The sequence below is a fragment of the Bos grunniens genome, chromosome 1 (assembly GCF_055505025.1).
Source record: "Bos grunniens cultivar Pamir isolate PY7600 chromosome 1, Bosgru_T2T1.0, whole genome shotgun sequence".
NCBI classification, from domain to species: Eukaryota; Metazoa; Chordata; class Mammalia; order Artiodactyla; family Bovidae; genus Bos; species Bos grunniens.
In genome coordinates, this window is record NC_141165.1 from 6,874,369 (window position 1) to 6,890,822 (window position 16,454).

The window sequence follows — 16,454 nt, forward strand, 5'->3', positions numbered from 1 at the left end:
AAGCTATGCTTTTTCCAGTAGTCATGTACAGGTGTGAGAGCTGGACCATAGAGAAGGCTAAGTGCTGAAGAATTGATGCTTTCAAAATGTGGTGTTGGAGGAGACGCTTGAGAGTCCCTTGGACAGCAAGGAGATCAAACCAGTCAGTCCTAAAGGAAACCAAGCCCGAATAGTCATTGGAAGGACTGATGCTGAAGCTGAAGCTCCAATACTTTGGCCACCTGATGCAAAGAGCCAACTCATTGGAAAACACTCTGGTGTTGGGAAAGATTGAAGGCAGGAGGGGAAGGGGATGATAGAGGACAAGATGCTTGGGTGGCATCACTGACTCAATGGGCATGAGTTTGAACAAACTCTGGGAAATAGTGAAGGAAGGGAAGCCTGGTGTGCTACAGTCCATGGGGTCAGACACAACTTAGCAACTGAACAGCAACAATCTTTTTAAAGGTGGTTATTTATAAGCCTGTGTGTTCTATTAGATTGAGAGCATCGTGAGTTGGTGATAATGTCTTTTGCATTCTTCACCACCAGACAAAGCAGCGAACTCGTGGCCCACATGCAGAAGTCAGTAAGCGTGCATCAGTCGAGTTAGTGGGAATCCACCTTTAGTTAGTTGGAATCAGAGGATCACAGGGGATGCATGTGCAAGATTCTTGCTGATCTTCATTCAGCTCTTTATTAGTCAGGGTTCTTCAAAGAAGCAGAACCAGTCTCTCTCTCTTTCTCTCTCTTACCCTCTCCCAGTCTTTACTCAATCTCATAGTTCAAAGGCCGACACCTTTTGGAAGCACCCTTGCAGATTAGCCCAGAAATAATGTTTAATGAAATATCTAGACATCCCACAATCCAGTCAAGTGGACACATACTCTTAACTATCATTGAAAGTGAAAGTCACTCAGTCGTGTCTGACTCTTTGTGACCCTGTGGACTGTACAGTCCATGGAAGTCTCCAGGCCAGAATACAGGACTGGGTAGCCTTTCCCTTCTCCAAGCGATCTTCCCAACCCAGGGATCAAACTCAGGTCTCCCGCATTGAGGGCAGATTCTTTACCAGCTGAGCCACCAGGGAAGCCCAAGAATACTGAGGCGGGTAGCCTATCCCCTCTCCAGTGGGTCTTCCCAACCCAGGAATCAAACCAGGGTCTCCAGCATCCCAGGCGGATTCTTTACCAGCTGAGCCACAAGGGAAGCCCTATCATTAAACTCTTTTAAAATGTATGTATTTGTCTTTTTTTGGCTGTGCTGGGTCTTCGATGTTGCATGTTGGCTTTCCCTAGTTGCTGCAAGCAGGGGCTACTTATAGTTTCAGTATGTGGGCTTCTCACTGGAGTGGCTTCTCTTACTGCAGAGCGCAGACTCTAGGCACGCGTGTCTCAGTAATTGTAGCCCTTGGGCTCAGTTGCTCTGCGGCACGTGGACTATTCCAAGACCAGGGATCAACCTGTCTCCTGCATTGGCAGGCGGATTCTTTAGCCCTGAGCCATGAAGGAAGTCCCATAAAACTCTTAAATGTGAGAAAATTGGGCCCTGGGGAAGTGAAATAACTTTGCCAAGGATACATGTACAGATGGGTGAGACCAGAGCCAATCCTCAGGCCTGTACTCAGTGATTAAGTATCTGTTGGTGAAGCAGTTCTTTTTTAAAATTAAAGTATTATGGGGGCCTCACTGGTGGCTCAGACAATGAAGAATCTGCCTCCAATGCGGGAGATCCAGGTTCAATCCCAGAGTTGAGCAGATTCCCTGGAAAAGGAAATGGCAACCCACTCCAGTATTCTTGCCTGGGAAATCCCATGGACAGAGGAGCCTGGTGGGCTACAGCTCATGGGGTTGCAAAGAGTCAAACGTGACTGAGTGACTAATACTTTGACTTTTTCCTAGTCAGTTTACAATACTGTGTTTGTTTTAGGCATGCAGCATAGTGGCTCAGTATTTTTACAGGTTGTGCTCCATGATTAGATTATTATAAGATAATGAGTATTATTCCCTATGCTGTACAGTATATCCTTGTTGCTTATCTACTTATATATGCTAGTTTGTATGTGCTAATCCCACAGCACTAATTTGTCCCCCACTTCCCTCTCCCATTTGTTAACCACGCATTTGTTTTCAATAAACTACACGTTTTTCTGCTTTACTTTGTCATGCCTCCAAACACTCCCAAAGATCTCTCCCATTATGTCTGCATTATGGAATGTGTTTCTATAAGCTTCTGGTTACAATTTTTTATGCTAAGTCAAGCAACTATAACCCAACCAACTAAAACTTAAATCCTAAGGTCCCAGTTAATACATGTTTAAACTGCAAGCTGAATTGAGGCAACTGTCATTGGGTTCTATGCGGCTGAAATAATAAAAACAGAAATGGTGACCGTCTGCCAAGGGCACACTGTTGTCAGCCGCTTCGCCGTGTTCTTTGTTGAAAATGTATTATCTCATTTAATGGTGGAGATAACAGGAAAGATGGTAAAGGACAGCAAAGCCTGGCGTGCTGCAGTCCATGGGGTTGGTTGCTAAAAGTCGCACATGCCTGAGCCACTGAACAACAACAATCTCATCTGAATTCCACAAAAATCCTATGGTGTAGAAACTATTTATTATTCTCACTTTATAGATAAACAAACTAAAACTAGGGAAGTAAGATGGTTGCCCAAGATGTCCCAGCCGATGATGTGGAAAGCCAGAATTCTGACCCAGTTCTGTCTGAATCCACAGTCTGAGCTCTTACTCGGACACTATTAATACATGATCAAAAGTGTCCAGGAAGAACACAAGAAAGTAGAATGATGGAATAAATTTGTTAAATTGTTGTAGATTCTGAAATGGCCTTTTCAAAGATGTAAGTAGTAAGTCATGGAGTAAAGTTGATATTCAGGATTGTCTATGATGTTGCTCAGCTCTGAACCTTTACATTTCCATGATGATAATGATTTACCTGTTGTGTTTTTTTTAAACCAAGAGAAGAATCTAATTAAAAATAGCTTTGATTTAGCAAAAATAGCTGGGTGGATGTTCGTAAATGTAGAAAAAAAGTAAGACAGATGATGTCCTTTGGGCTTCCCAGCTGGTGCTCGTGGTAAAGGATCTGCCTGCCAGTGCTGGAGGTGTGGGTTCCATCCCTAGGTTGGGAAGATTCCCAGGAGGAGGAAATGGCAACCCATTCCAGGTTTCTTGCTTGGAAAATCCCATGGACAGAGGAGCCTGGAGGGCTATAGTCCATGTGGTTTCAAAGAGTTGGACATGACTGAGCAACTGAGCATGCACATGCGATGTTCGTTTGATTCATTGTACTTAGGATACCCATGGGATACCTACAAGGCAGTTCAGTGTGTCCTGTGGAGCATAGCGTTAAAGTCCTTTATCAAGGATCATACATTTCATACATTTGAGTTCTAAACTACGCCTTTTCTAGCTCTGGAAAGTCATTTAATCTTGCTGAGCCTTAGTTTCTGTGCCATCAAAATAAAGATGGTAGTTTGGATTAAATAAGACGCATGTGTGAAGTGTATAAACAGTGCTTGGGATATGGTAATGCTTCCAAAAATTGCAGCTCTTCTTTTCATATTTCTTCAGGCATTTGGGAGACAGCCCTACATTCAAAAGATAAGCATTTATTATGGGTTGAATTTTGCCCCTACCAAAAAAAAGATACATTTACATCCTAACTTCCAGTGCCTTGGAACGTGACCTGATTTGGAAATAGAGTCTTTTCAGATTTGATCAAGTTAGGATGAGGTCACAAGGGTGGGCCTGATAGAATGACTGGTGCTCTTATCTGAAGGGGGCATCTGGACCCAGACATACACAGAGGGAAGGTGATGTGAGGATGCAGGGAGAAGCCTATGTAAGGATGGGGGTAGAGATTAGAAGGGTGCAGCTGTAAGGAACCCCGAGGAGTGCCACCCACCCCCAGAAGATGGGACGGGAAATAAGGATTCTGTTCAGAGTCCCAGAGTGAGCTTAGCCCTCCTGACAGCTAGATTTCAGACCTGTAGCCCCCAGAACTATGAGGAAACACATTCCTATTGTTTTAAGCCAGTTGGTGTGTGGTTCTCTTGTGGCACCCCTTGAAAACCAATACAGCATGCACGCTGTAGTTGGAACACGAGAGTCTAGATGGCCAGGGGATATCTATGGAGTGAGGAGAGTGGAGGACAAAACTCCCGGGATACCAGTATTTAAAGAGGAGCAAAGAGAGACAGCCCAAGCAGGGAGAGACTTTTAAGTGGAACAGGTCACGCCATTTCTAAAACATGATGAGCATATGCAGTGTTTTCATGGAGTACTAACTAAGAGGAGGAAACAGGAAAAAAAGAAAAACAAAATCTCCAAGCTAGATAACCCACTTTAGGAAGAGCTGAGAATGACTATCCCATTGAAATATTTTGGCATGTCTGAATGTCAAAGATATCTTTAGAGCCCAACAAAAATAATGTAGTCATGTATTTTTTGAATAAAATATATGATGGAATTTTTGATTCGCAGTGAGCTGAAAGTAGGCACACCTTTTTTTTTTTTTTTTTTTTACAGTTCTTTGTGCTCTTCCCTAGGGTATTGAACAATCCATATGTACAGTTAATTTTTGACAGTCGATTATTTAATCCACGAAGGAAGTGGAGTATAGTGTGAGCTAGGTTGATGGCTGCAGTGAAAAGGGAAAAGTTTGAAGGTAGATGAATAAAATTTGTGCAGAGAAGACTCTTGGTTCTAGTAAACCATTGAACTTAAAAGGGCCTCTCGCAGAGTCCCTGGAAATGATGCATAAAATCTAACAGCCTTTTGAATGCACAGCTGAACTGGGAAGAAAGTCAGCAAGTTCCTTATGGACTAAAGACAAGGCAAAAACTGAGAACATGGCAGTCTATTCGTCCCATTTGTCTCCTGTTATCTTAGGTGCTTTGGGTGGGGGTGGGGTTCTCATGTCTATAATACAGTTATTTGGGTTCTAAAGATCAATTAGGGACAGGAGATTACATCTTGGACTTGCAAAAGCAGGGGTTGGACCTCCTAACTCATGCATACAACTGTCCCCAGTCTGAGAAATTAACCATTGAAAAGTGGTTATGGGCTAGAAATAAAGACAAAATCTGGCTTGAGAAGCTCGCCTTCAATTCAAGCTTGACAGAATTCCTACAGATAAAGACCTACAGAAGATGATGCTGCAAACCTAAATTATGAAAACAGGAAGCATCTATCAAGACCAAGATTCAGCAGAAAGAACAGACAACGTGATTCAGTTCAGTTCAGTTCAGTTGCTCAGTCGTGTCCGACTCTTTGCGACCCCATGAATCGCAGCACGCCAAACTCACGTCCATTGAGTCGGTGATGTCATCCAGCCATCTCATCCTCTGTCGTCCCCTTTTCCTCCTGCCCGCAATCCCTCCCAGCATCAGAGGCTTTTCCAACGAGTCAACTCTTCACATGAGGTGGCCAAACTACTGGAGTTTCAACTTTAGCATCATTCCTTCCAAAGAACACCCAGGACTGATCTCCTTTAGAATGGACTGGTTGGATCTCCTTGCAGTCTAAGGTACTCTCAAGGGTCTTCTCCAACACCACAGTTCAAAAGCATCAATTCTTGGGTGCTCAGCTTTCTTCACAGTCGAACTCTCACATCCATACATACCACTGGAAAAACCATAGCCTTGACTAGACGGCCCTTTGTTGGCAAAGTAATGTCTCTGCTTTTGAATATGCTATCTAGGTTGGTCATAACTATTCTTCCAAGGAGTAAGTGTCTTTTAATTTCATGGCTGCAGTCACCATCTGCAGTGATTTTGAAGCCCCCAAAATAAAGTCTGACACTGTTTCCACTATTTCCCTATCTATTTCCCATGAAGTGATGGGACCAGATGCCATGATCTTTGTTTTCTGAAGGTTGAGCTTTAAGCCAACTTTTCCACTCTCCTCTTTCACTTTCATCGAGAGGCTTTTTAGTTCCTCTTCACTTTCTGCCATAAGGGTGGTGTCATCTGCATATCTGAGGTTATTAATATTTCTCCCATGATTAAACCCTCAGTAATGTTAGGTAATTAAAGTATGATATAGAGAATACAGAGTAAGTAGATTTAAAAAGTGACTAGATACCTAAAGGGCTTCACTGGTGTCTCAGAGGAAGAGAATCTGGCTGCCAATGCAAGAGATGCAGGAGACAGGATTCAGTCCCCAGGTTTGGAAGATTCCTCTGGAGAAGGAAATGGCAACCCACTCTAGTATTCTTGCCTGGGGAACCCCATAAACAGAGGAGCCTGGCAGGCTGTAGACCATGAAGTCACATGAGCTGAACATGGCTTAATTTCTAAACAACAGATACATAAAAGAGGGAATAAGCAAAGAGAGGAAAAAGATTATGGAAAAGAATGGATGAAGGAGAAATAGAATTCCTAGAAACACAGGAGAGTATTCAAAATTCAGATCAGAGAATATCAAAAACTCAGTAGATGGATTAAACAGTTGATATGAAAAGACTGAGAAGCGAATTAAAGATTGTTTTCAGAGTGTCGCACAGGGACAAAAAGGGGACGTTTAAGAAGAAAAGTCAACGGTTGGGAAGCACTCAGCGTAGACCTATTAGAAGTTCTGGAAAGAGGGAATAAAGAGAATGGATGAGATGCAATACTTGAAGAGATAAACAGCTAAGAGTTTCCCAAAATCGATAAATAAAACCATTCTCCAAATATAGGAAACACCGTCTAGAGAAGGATGAAGAAGAATTCATCTTCTCTAATCACATTACCGTGAGACTGCAGAACACCAGAGACAACTTTAGAGGCAAATAATGAGAGACAGGGACTTTCACGGTGATCCAGTGGTTAGGACTCTGTTCTGAGGCTCTGAGTTCCATCCCTGGTCAAAGATCTGAGATGCCACATGCCACTCGATGTGGCAAAAAAAAAAAAAGACCACTTAGCGAACTCACTAATTACCCCCCTATAAAAAGAAAGAAGACAGACTGTCAGAAAATAATGCCAGTTATAAGGACAGCAAACCTCTCAATAGCCAAACAGGGCACAGAGGACGATAGAAGGAGATTTCCAGGAACTGGGAGAAACTGAGAAAGCTCTAGGTCTATTCTGGTCTCTTAACATCCTTTTTCCTGCCACAGACTCTATTGAATAAAAATATTGACTGACATTACTATATAAGCAGAGCAATGAATGACTGGTGTTAAAGGTTCCTAAATACCTTATGTTCTCTGGGTAAAGGACATTTGGGGATTAAATTTTTATTTTGTATAAAGATTAAGAAGTGAAGAAATTGGAGTAGAATGTTAAACACCCAACCAGTAGAGAAACAAACAAAAAGGAGCAAAGAAAAATAGATGAAGTCAATCAGATACTTGAAAGGAGAAACAACAGATATGGCAGTCACAGAAAGCCTGAAGTGTTAGAAGTCAGATACACCAGTAACAATAAATGTACGTAGATCAAACTTGTCATTAGAGACCGAGAATGATAAAACGGATTTTTTAAAAGTACTCCAGAGTTAGCTATGTACTATTTACAGAAACATCTGACACAGACGAGGAATCCCAGTAAACAGATGGGAATAGATACACTAGCCAAATTGCAGTCAAAATAAAGCTGGCAAAAATGGAAACAGAAAGCATTACTGGAGAAAACTGATAGTCACCACATGATAAAAAGTGTTTACATTTATGAAGAATGTACGGTAATAAAGCTGAATGTACCTAATAACATAGCCTCAAAATACATAAAGAACTACACAGAGAAATAGACCAGTTCATTTTAGTGAGAGATTTTAATTTGCCTTTCTCAGCTTTTGATAGATCAATGACATGGCAATTATGTGTGAATTACTAATTTTGATCTAGTGGTTATTTATAGAAACCTGTACTCAACGATTAGAAGCCTTCTTTCTAAGCACTCAAAGGGCATTTGCAGAAATGGACCATGCCATAGGAGTAACAACCATTATTCAAAAAATCAGTATCATATACACCTCATTCACTGACAAAAGTACAATAAAACTAGAAATCAGTAATTATCAAAATAGTGACTGAACCACATTCATCGTTTGGAAATGAAAAGATTCAGAAGTAACCTTAACTGTAGGCTCTTTTCTTAAGCTCAAATTTCAATTTCTTGAGGCTCAAATTTGAGCCAGTTCTCTTTTTCAGGCTTCTTTATAAATGTAAAATTTGTTCTGATGAGGCGGCAAAATACTAAATCTTATTTTTGCAGGCTTCTGAGTGTCTAGAACAGCAGACTGGCAGCCTCGCCAGGGTCTGGTTTTATAAACAAAGACCTCACAGGCTTGTGATATGACTTAGAAATGTAATTTATTTTTGTTGGTATTTTTTCATGACCATGGGTGATTTTTCTTTCTGGAAGCCAGTATTTTACATTGATACTGTTCAAGAAAAATGACACTCAGGACTTATCACCAATTTGGTTCATTGTCGGGTGGGGCAAGTGTCTCAGAAACAGGATGCTTGCCTATATGAGGTATTTTGTTTCAAGAAGGCACCGTGTGTCTTCAGCAATGCAGTATCCTTTTGCTTAATTTAAATATCTACTTAATATTTTCCTGGCAGCAGTGGAATTCTATTAAGTCAGAATCCAGTTTCAGGGAAACGTAAAAAAAAAATTTTCAACCCTAATCCTACCCACTGCTTGTCATCCCCTCACCCCTCACCACTCCCGCCTAAACAGTGCAAATCTGCTTTGCTTTTATTTATTGTTTTAATCTCCGCTTACTGAAATAACATTTGTAAAACTTTTGGATATTAACTGTGTCATCTAAAATACAAATAAGAGGCTGCAGAGAGAGAGATGACTTTCTTTTTTAACCCTGTACCACAGGGATTTACCAGTTTGATGTCCACGCGTTGTGGAGACTAGACATAGATGTTTTCAAAACAGTTGAACTGGAGGACTGAAAACAAGGCAACTTATCTCTAGCGGCTCGTGGTTCCTCTGCCAGAAGCACCTCCTAAAGCTTCTTAAAATGAAGTGATAAATCAGACTTTTGTGTTGAAAGGAAGAGGCTTCCCCTGTGATAATAGACTGTTTATTTCAATTTAGCAGAGTTTGCAGTGCAGAATCCAGTGCGTGGATGCATTATTGCTCTGTAATGTGTTATTGTTGGCAAAGTGCTTGCACATACATTATCTCATTGACTTTTCTCTTCCCCTAACATTTCACTTAATTACCCACAGAAAAAAAGAAAACCTCTAGAGAGGTTGACTTTTGCATCTAAGGAATGGTTGAATCAGAACCCAAATATGAGTGTTCTGGCTCCTGATAAAACCTTTTATTTGATCACCAAATTTGCTATGCTGGATGTGAATTAAGACATTCTTTGATTCTTCAGGTATTTTCAGTGACTCTGGAATTCCTAGATCATAAAGTCCCACCTTCTTAGCAAGATCTTCAAGGTTCTCTTTGAAAGAAAGAGAAAGTGAAGTGGCTCAGCTGTGTCCAACTCTTTGCAACCTCATGGACTGTAGCCCACCAAGCTCCTCTGCCCCTGGGATTTTCTAGGCAAGAATACTGGAGTGGGTTGCCATTCCCTTCTCCATCTGTCATCGTACTGCGGTCAAAATCCTTTTTGTTCATGCAGGCTCAAGCCAAACCCTTCTGGTGAAACTCCCCCCCTGCCCGCTTTTTTTTTTTTTTTTTTCTGTCCCCTGATTGGGATGAATTGCTGCTTCTCTGTACTTCCACATCCTGCTTGGATAACACAGATTTCATTCCATTTTGGGGTCATCTTCATGGCTACCTCCCTCGGTAGATTGTCAGCATCTTTGTCTTGGCCACCTCTGAATCCCTGCAGTACTTGTGTATATCGTAAATGCTTAGTTAAATTCAGCTTAGTCTAAGGACTAAGACTGTTGGTCTTAAGACAAAAGTCCTATTGGTCTGTGGAATGTACACATTGTTTTATAAATGTCTACCGACAGTTGACTAGTAGTAAAGAAGGGTAAGGAAGATGTGGTACATACATGCAATGGAATACTGCTCAGCCATGAACAGGGCAAAATCATGACATTTGTAGCAACAGGAATTCAACTAGAGAATGATTATACTAAGTGAAGTAAGAATGGTAAACATCATATCACTTATATATGGAATCTGAAATATGACACAAGTGAATCTATCTAGGAAACAGAATCAGGGACATGGAGAACAGACTGGCGGTGCCATGGGGCGGACAGGTTAGGGTGGACTGGGGGTTTGGGATTAGCAGATGCAAACTGGTATATACAGAGTGGGTAAGCAACAAGCTCCTACTCTATCGCACAGGGAGCTATATTCAATATCCTGTGATAAACCATAATGGAAAAGAATATATGTGTGTAGAACTGAATCACTGTGCTATGCCGTGGAAATTAACACAACCTGGTAAGTCAACCAGACTCCAATTAAGAAAACAATGCCATTATAAAAAAAGAAAAGAAACCCCAGGCTCAGTGATGAGGTTAGGAGACAGGTTCTGAGCTGCACCACTCCCTGGGGGGCAGAGGGTGTGTGATCCACCCCTGAACAGAGGCAGAGGTGACCCTGGGTTGGGGCTCATCCTGTAACCCCTCCCCTTTCTCCTTCATACGCATAGTTGGGGGTCAGGGAAAGAGGGAAGACCTGTTGAATCTTGTGGGACCTTGCGAGCTCCCTTCTGTGATGGCAGGGTGGGGCGGAAATAAGAAAACATGGCTGATCCATCATGGGCCATGGAGGAGACCTGGAAGCCTCTCTCCTGGGTGCTCTGTGGAGCTGAAGGGTGAGCTGAGACCCCACACACTGACTTGAACCCTAAAAAAATACCCTTTTACAAGAGCAGCATCCATGCCTGGCCTAGGGAACTTGGGGAAGCCCAGGGTGGGCCCTGCCGTGGGCAGGGACAGCGCCTCCCGTCTTGTCCTCACTTCCCTGCCCGGGGAGTCACTATCAGCTCCTAAACCTCAGGCGTGTGGAGGACAGATACCCAAAGGAGGTGGTGAGTGTGGGCGAGGGTGCAAGAAAGACGAGTCTTCAACCGGCGGGAGGTGTGTGGGCACAGACGGGGTGTGGGTTCACGACATGACAGCTGGGTGTGTGGAGATGGCAGGTCCGGGTGGAGGAAAAGCTGGGAGCGATGCTTAGGAAAACCGTGGGGCCCGGGAACCTGGGGACGTGTGCTTCAGACTGAAGAGTTCGGACTTGATCCTTGCAAACCATTCTCTGTAGAACACCCATAGAGGCGGTCTAGAGTAACGGCGCCCCAGAGACAGGTTGGGAAGGAGCGTCCTCATTTACTCTATCAAGCGGTCATATTTTCATATTTTGTTTTTAATATTCTTTGCTTCTAAATGTGTAGGGCAGAGGTGTGGAGATTGAATTCCAAAAGTATATAGAGGTAACCTGACTTGGTGTAATTTTATTCTTTTCCAATGAAACAACTCCCATGAATGAACTGGATAAAAAATGTAGTATTAAAATTTTATGAAAATGTCATAAAAACATTTTAGCAAATGTAAATGTGCAGTCCTTTGTGGGACCTTGTTTTGATTTTGAAACACAAGATATATATATATATATATTTTATAAGTAACTGTTTAACCAAAGTATCACATATTCATTGTAGAAAAAAAGAGAAGATAATGTTGAATGAAAAGAAAAAAAATTTAAATCTCCATTGCCTTTTGCTCAGATGCAATAATTGCCATATCAATGCCTATCTCTTGAAAATTCTTTCCAAGGATATATTTGTATTTCTTTGAAGAATATAATTATACGACCATAATGTTTTCAAAAATTTTAATCTATTTTGAACATTTTTTATATCAGTAACTACATTCAGCCGTGTAATTTTTAGTCTCTAAATATCACAAGAATGTTCCTAAATGTACAGCAACTTAACTTGTTCTTTTTTGTGTGGGACATTTAGGGTGTTTCCAATGTTTGGCTATTATAAACAGCACTACAAAGAACATCCTTGAAAATAAATCATTGCGTACTTCCTCTATGATTTCCTAAGGATGAATTTCTAGAAGTGGAATTTTTAGTTCAGAGAATACACACAGTTTTTAAAAGGCATCTGAAAAGTACTGCCTAACTGATGACTGGGAAGGTTGTAGGAATTTATGCTCATGCCAGCAGGACAAGAGAAGGGCCATTTGACCAATCCGAAGCCAGAATTTAGCAGTAATCGTGCAGATCAAAGAGAAATTGGCCTCCAGGGTCTTGCACGAGATTCCCTTAAAAGGAAAATTGAAAGAGCCATCGCAACCTTGAGCTTAGCGAGGGAAACCCATTAACAGGCACACCAAGGGGTGCTGCAGAGAGATTGGCCTTCTTCTGGCTGTCTTCCTGAGGTGTCACCTGGCCATGGTAAGGTGAAGCCAGCCACTTTCAGGAAGGTATTTATGTATCATTTTCAGAATGTGTTTCCATTATTAAGAGAAGAAAATGCCTTTCCAGAGTGAACTGATTTCTAGGAAGTAGTTACACCAAAGCATAGTCCTTCCATGTGTTCTAACCCAGTGGTGGAATTTACAGGAAATGACTTGGGGACCCTGTGGAAGGGAGGACCTTCTTTCCCAGAGGGCTTCCTCTGCATAGAACTAAGGAAAGAGGGCTTGGATTCAGAGCATCCTGAGACCAATATATGATTTGTTCCTATATGATGAGGAGTCATGACATACCATGAGAAAAAGGGAGGAAAAAAAAAAAAACTTTCTGTGGAAACAGTCTGAAGTTTTGAACGTTCTGTCCGTGAAAGCAGAATTCTGACCTCATGGCAGAGAGCCATCTGAACTTCAGTGACTTGGATGGAGTTAACATTCAGTTTTCACAGGCTAACAAAATGTTTCCATGTGGTTGGATTACAAACGCATAGGCGTACCTTTCTGTCAACGCTGCCATTTGAGCTTTTGTAGATATTCTGTGCTTTGTAGCAGAACCAGAGATCTTAGTTAGGCATGGGTCCTGTGACCATGGATTCTGCATGGAGGTACTCACCTAGGCCAGCACTTCCGCAGGCTTCGTGTGGACACAGGTCAGCTGAGAATCCTATGAAAATAGACTCAGATTCAGCAGGCCTGCATGGCACCTGGGGATTCTGCGTTTCTAATTAGGTCCCAGGGAATGTAGAGGCTTCCAGGTCCTGTGATCACACTCTTAAGAGTGAAACCCAGGAGTAGATGGTCTGAACCACATTAGAATTATCTGGACAGCTTTTAACAACTGATACCCAGGTTGCCCTCCAGCAGATTTCATTCAGCATCTCTGTGAGTGAGAGTGGGCATCTGTAGTTTTTGGTGTTTTTTTCTGTCTCCCCATGACTCTCATGTGGAGCCCAGGGTATGGACCAATGCAGATTCCTTCACATGTGGGTGGGGAAGGGGATGCAGGGGTCCTCACTGGTAAGTAAATTGGGTATATTCATGGGGAGGGGGTGTGCAAGAGCTGCTTGAATGATGAACTGTACCTCCATGGATGGACTTGACCACATCCTGAAAATACAGTGCCGAGTGCTAAAAGCAAACTAGATGTCGTTTATATTAAGTTGCAAGGCACACAACAATATGTTAGTGGATACAGCAAGACTATTCAGATATGCACAGGGGCAATGGATGCAACATTTCAGGATAGTGGTCTCTCGGGGGTGTCCAGGAGGGCAGTGGGCTGGGGATGAATTCTATTGGAGTCGAAATAATTCGTTTTTACTAAGAAACATGTGAAACCGTAGGGAAGAAACAAAAGAAGGGAGGGAGGGGGAGACAGGAGAGTGAGAAAGAAAAGGAAAGAAGGAGGGAAGGCGGCACGTGACTGGCTGTTTCTCGCGGTTACTCTGTTGTTTCTGGAATACAGAGTGTATTCCAACAGCACATGGATGCCCATGCTTGAGCAGCCTCAAACATTAGTAAGAGCAAACGGGATTCAGAACTATTAAGGTAGAAAGCGATGAAAGGGTGGTCTCTTCCCACAGCAGATGTTTCCACTCACGATGATCTGCCCTCTCCCAGCCTGTCCAGAGACCCCCAGACCTAGGTTTTCATTCCACAAGGGAAGCAGACACAGAGGAGAGAAGCAGTCTCCGGGGGTCACGGCACTGAGAGACCCAGGGGTTAGACGAACTCTGGCCTTTTGTTCTCGGTCCCGATGTCTCCTGGTGCTCAGGGACCCCAGGGAGGAGTCGCATCTCCCAGCGAGGCATACGGGGTACCCTCCACCCAGGCTGTTTGCGTGGGGTGCGCTCAACTTGTGTTTCTGTTGAGGGGATCACCTGCCCCTTCTCCCCAGGGCCCTGGCTTCCTAGTCCTTGGGGGTCGCCTTCCGTACACGGTGGCCGAGCGTGACGACGCTGCCTGCATCCTGTGGGTGTTTGTGCCTGGGTTGTGGAATGTGAACGCCCCCAGACAGCTTGCCTCCTGCAGGTGTGAGTGAGTTGCCAGACCAGCTTCTCTGCAGGAAGAGCGTGTAACTGATGCCTTTTGCCTAGAAACACTTGCTTCCTGGGGGGTGCTAGGGTTCAGGTTGACCTTCATGTTATTTCCAATTCTGTGGTCAATATTTTCCAGTATTTCATACAAATATTGTATGTTTTTTTGTTAATATGTAATTAACATCTTCCTGATATATGTTCTTTTTTTCATATAAAGACACCAGTATTTTTTAAGAAAAGTTTTCATTGGTTCTTATTCATTTTTTCCTCATTGTTTTTTAAAATTTATTTTTTCTAAATTTTATTTATTTTATGGGTGTGCCGTGCAGCATGTGAGATCAGGTATCAAACCCAGGCTCCCTGCATTAGAAGCGGAGAGTCTAACCACTGGACTGCCAGGGAAGTCCCTCCCATTTTTTTTTTTTTAATTGAAGTTTGGTTGATTTTCAGTGTTAGGTTAGTTTCAGTGTAGAGCAAAATGATTCAGATATTCTTTATTCAGATGAATAAATGAATAAGTAAAAAGAAATGAATAAGAAGAAAACCTTATCCCTCCAGGAAACTTCAGGTTAATTGAGCAACAAAGAAGCAAGTGGTATGATGAATCCTAAACTTCCAGGATAATTCCCTTTAAACTTTTTTTTTTTTTTTGTCCTTGCAGTTTTATTTATTTTTTTTTTCTTTTCTTTTTTTTTTTTAAATTTTATTTTATTTTTAAACTTTACAATATTGTATTAGTTTTGCCAAATATCGAAATGAATCCGCCACAGGTATACCCGCATTCCCCATCCTAAACCCTCCTCCCTCCTCCCTCCTCTACCCTCCCTCTGGGTCGTCCCAGTACACCAGCCCCAAGCATCCAGTACCGTGCATCGAACCTGGACTGGCGACTCGTTTCATACATGATATTATACATGTTTCAATGCTATTCTCCCAAATCTCCCCACCCTATCCCTCTCCCACAGAGTCCATAAGACTGATCTATACATCAGTGTCTCTTTTGCAGTCTCGTACACAGGGTTATTGTTACCATCTTTCTAAATTCCATATATATGCGTTAGTATACTGTATTGGTGTTTTTCTTTCTGGCTTACTTCACTCTGTATAATAGGTTCCAGTTTCATCCATCTCATTAGAACTGATTCAAATGTATTCTTTTTAATGGCTGAGTAATACTCCATTGTGTATATGTACCACAGCTTTCTTATCCATTCATCTGCTGATGGACATCTAGGTTGCTTCCATGTCCTGGCTATTATAAACAGTGCTGCGATGAACATTGGGGTACACGTGTCTTTCCCTTCTGGTTTCCTCAGTGTGTATGCCCAGCAGTGGGATTGCTGGATCATAAGGCAGTTCTATTTCCAGTTTTTTAAGGAATCTCCACACTGTTCTCCATAGTGGCTGTACTAGTTTGCATTCCCACCAACAGTGCAAGAGAGTTCCGTTTTCTCCACACCCTGTCCAGCATTTATTACTTGTAGACTTTTGGATGGCAGCCATTCTGACTGGCGTGAAATGGTATTGAGATCAGTGTTGTTTTTGACTGACCAGCATCCCTTCCATCCCTTTGGATCAACTCCTTGATGTTTCCTGGAGCCCCCTCTCTCTGTTGTCAGTCCATGTGGATCAGTCTGACTTAAACTTAGGTTTCCTGGGTGGACGTGGAATTCAGACCTGATGAATCGGCACAGCCCACCTCCTTGACCATAGTGATTGGTTCAGGAATGGCCATGGGATTCAAGTTGGTCCAGTGATTCTCAACCCTAAAGAGTTTTAGTGAACTGTGGAAAGAGGCTCAGAAGCTCTTTACGGAAGTTGTTTAGCTCTTTAGGGTGGAAAACTCAAACCAACAGGGCCCAGCGTATCAAAGGAACCAGTCAGAGAATGAAGCCAGTACAGAGGAAAGAGAGGCCAATGATGGAGAGACTTGAGTCTCGTGACAGTGTTTGTGCTCTGGACCAAACCGTGCCTGAAGCTAGTATATCCCCTGGACTTTTCAGTTATGTGAATCAATAAATACCCTTCTTTGCTTAAACAAAAACAAAAAAACTTACTTTAAAAACAG

At 42.4% G+C, this 16,454-nt stretch overlaps 1 protein-coding gene across 10 annotated transcripts in view; it reads left to right on the forward strand.

The window, feature by feature from the left end:
* Positions 1-16,454, forward strand: part of ERG (ETS transcription factor ERG) — a 315,894-nt gene that overhangs the window by 274,032 nt on the left and 25,408 nt on the right. The window lies entirely within an intron of this gene.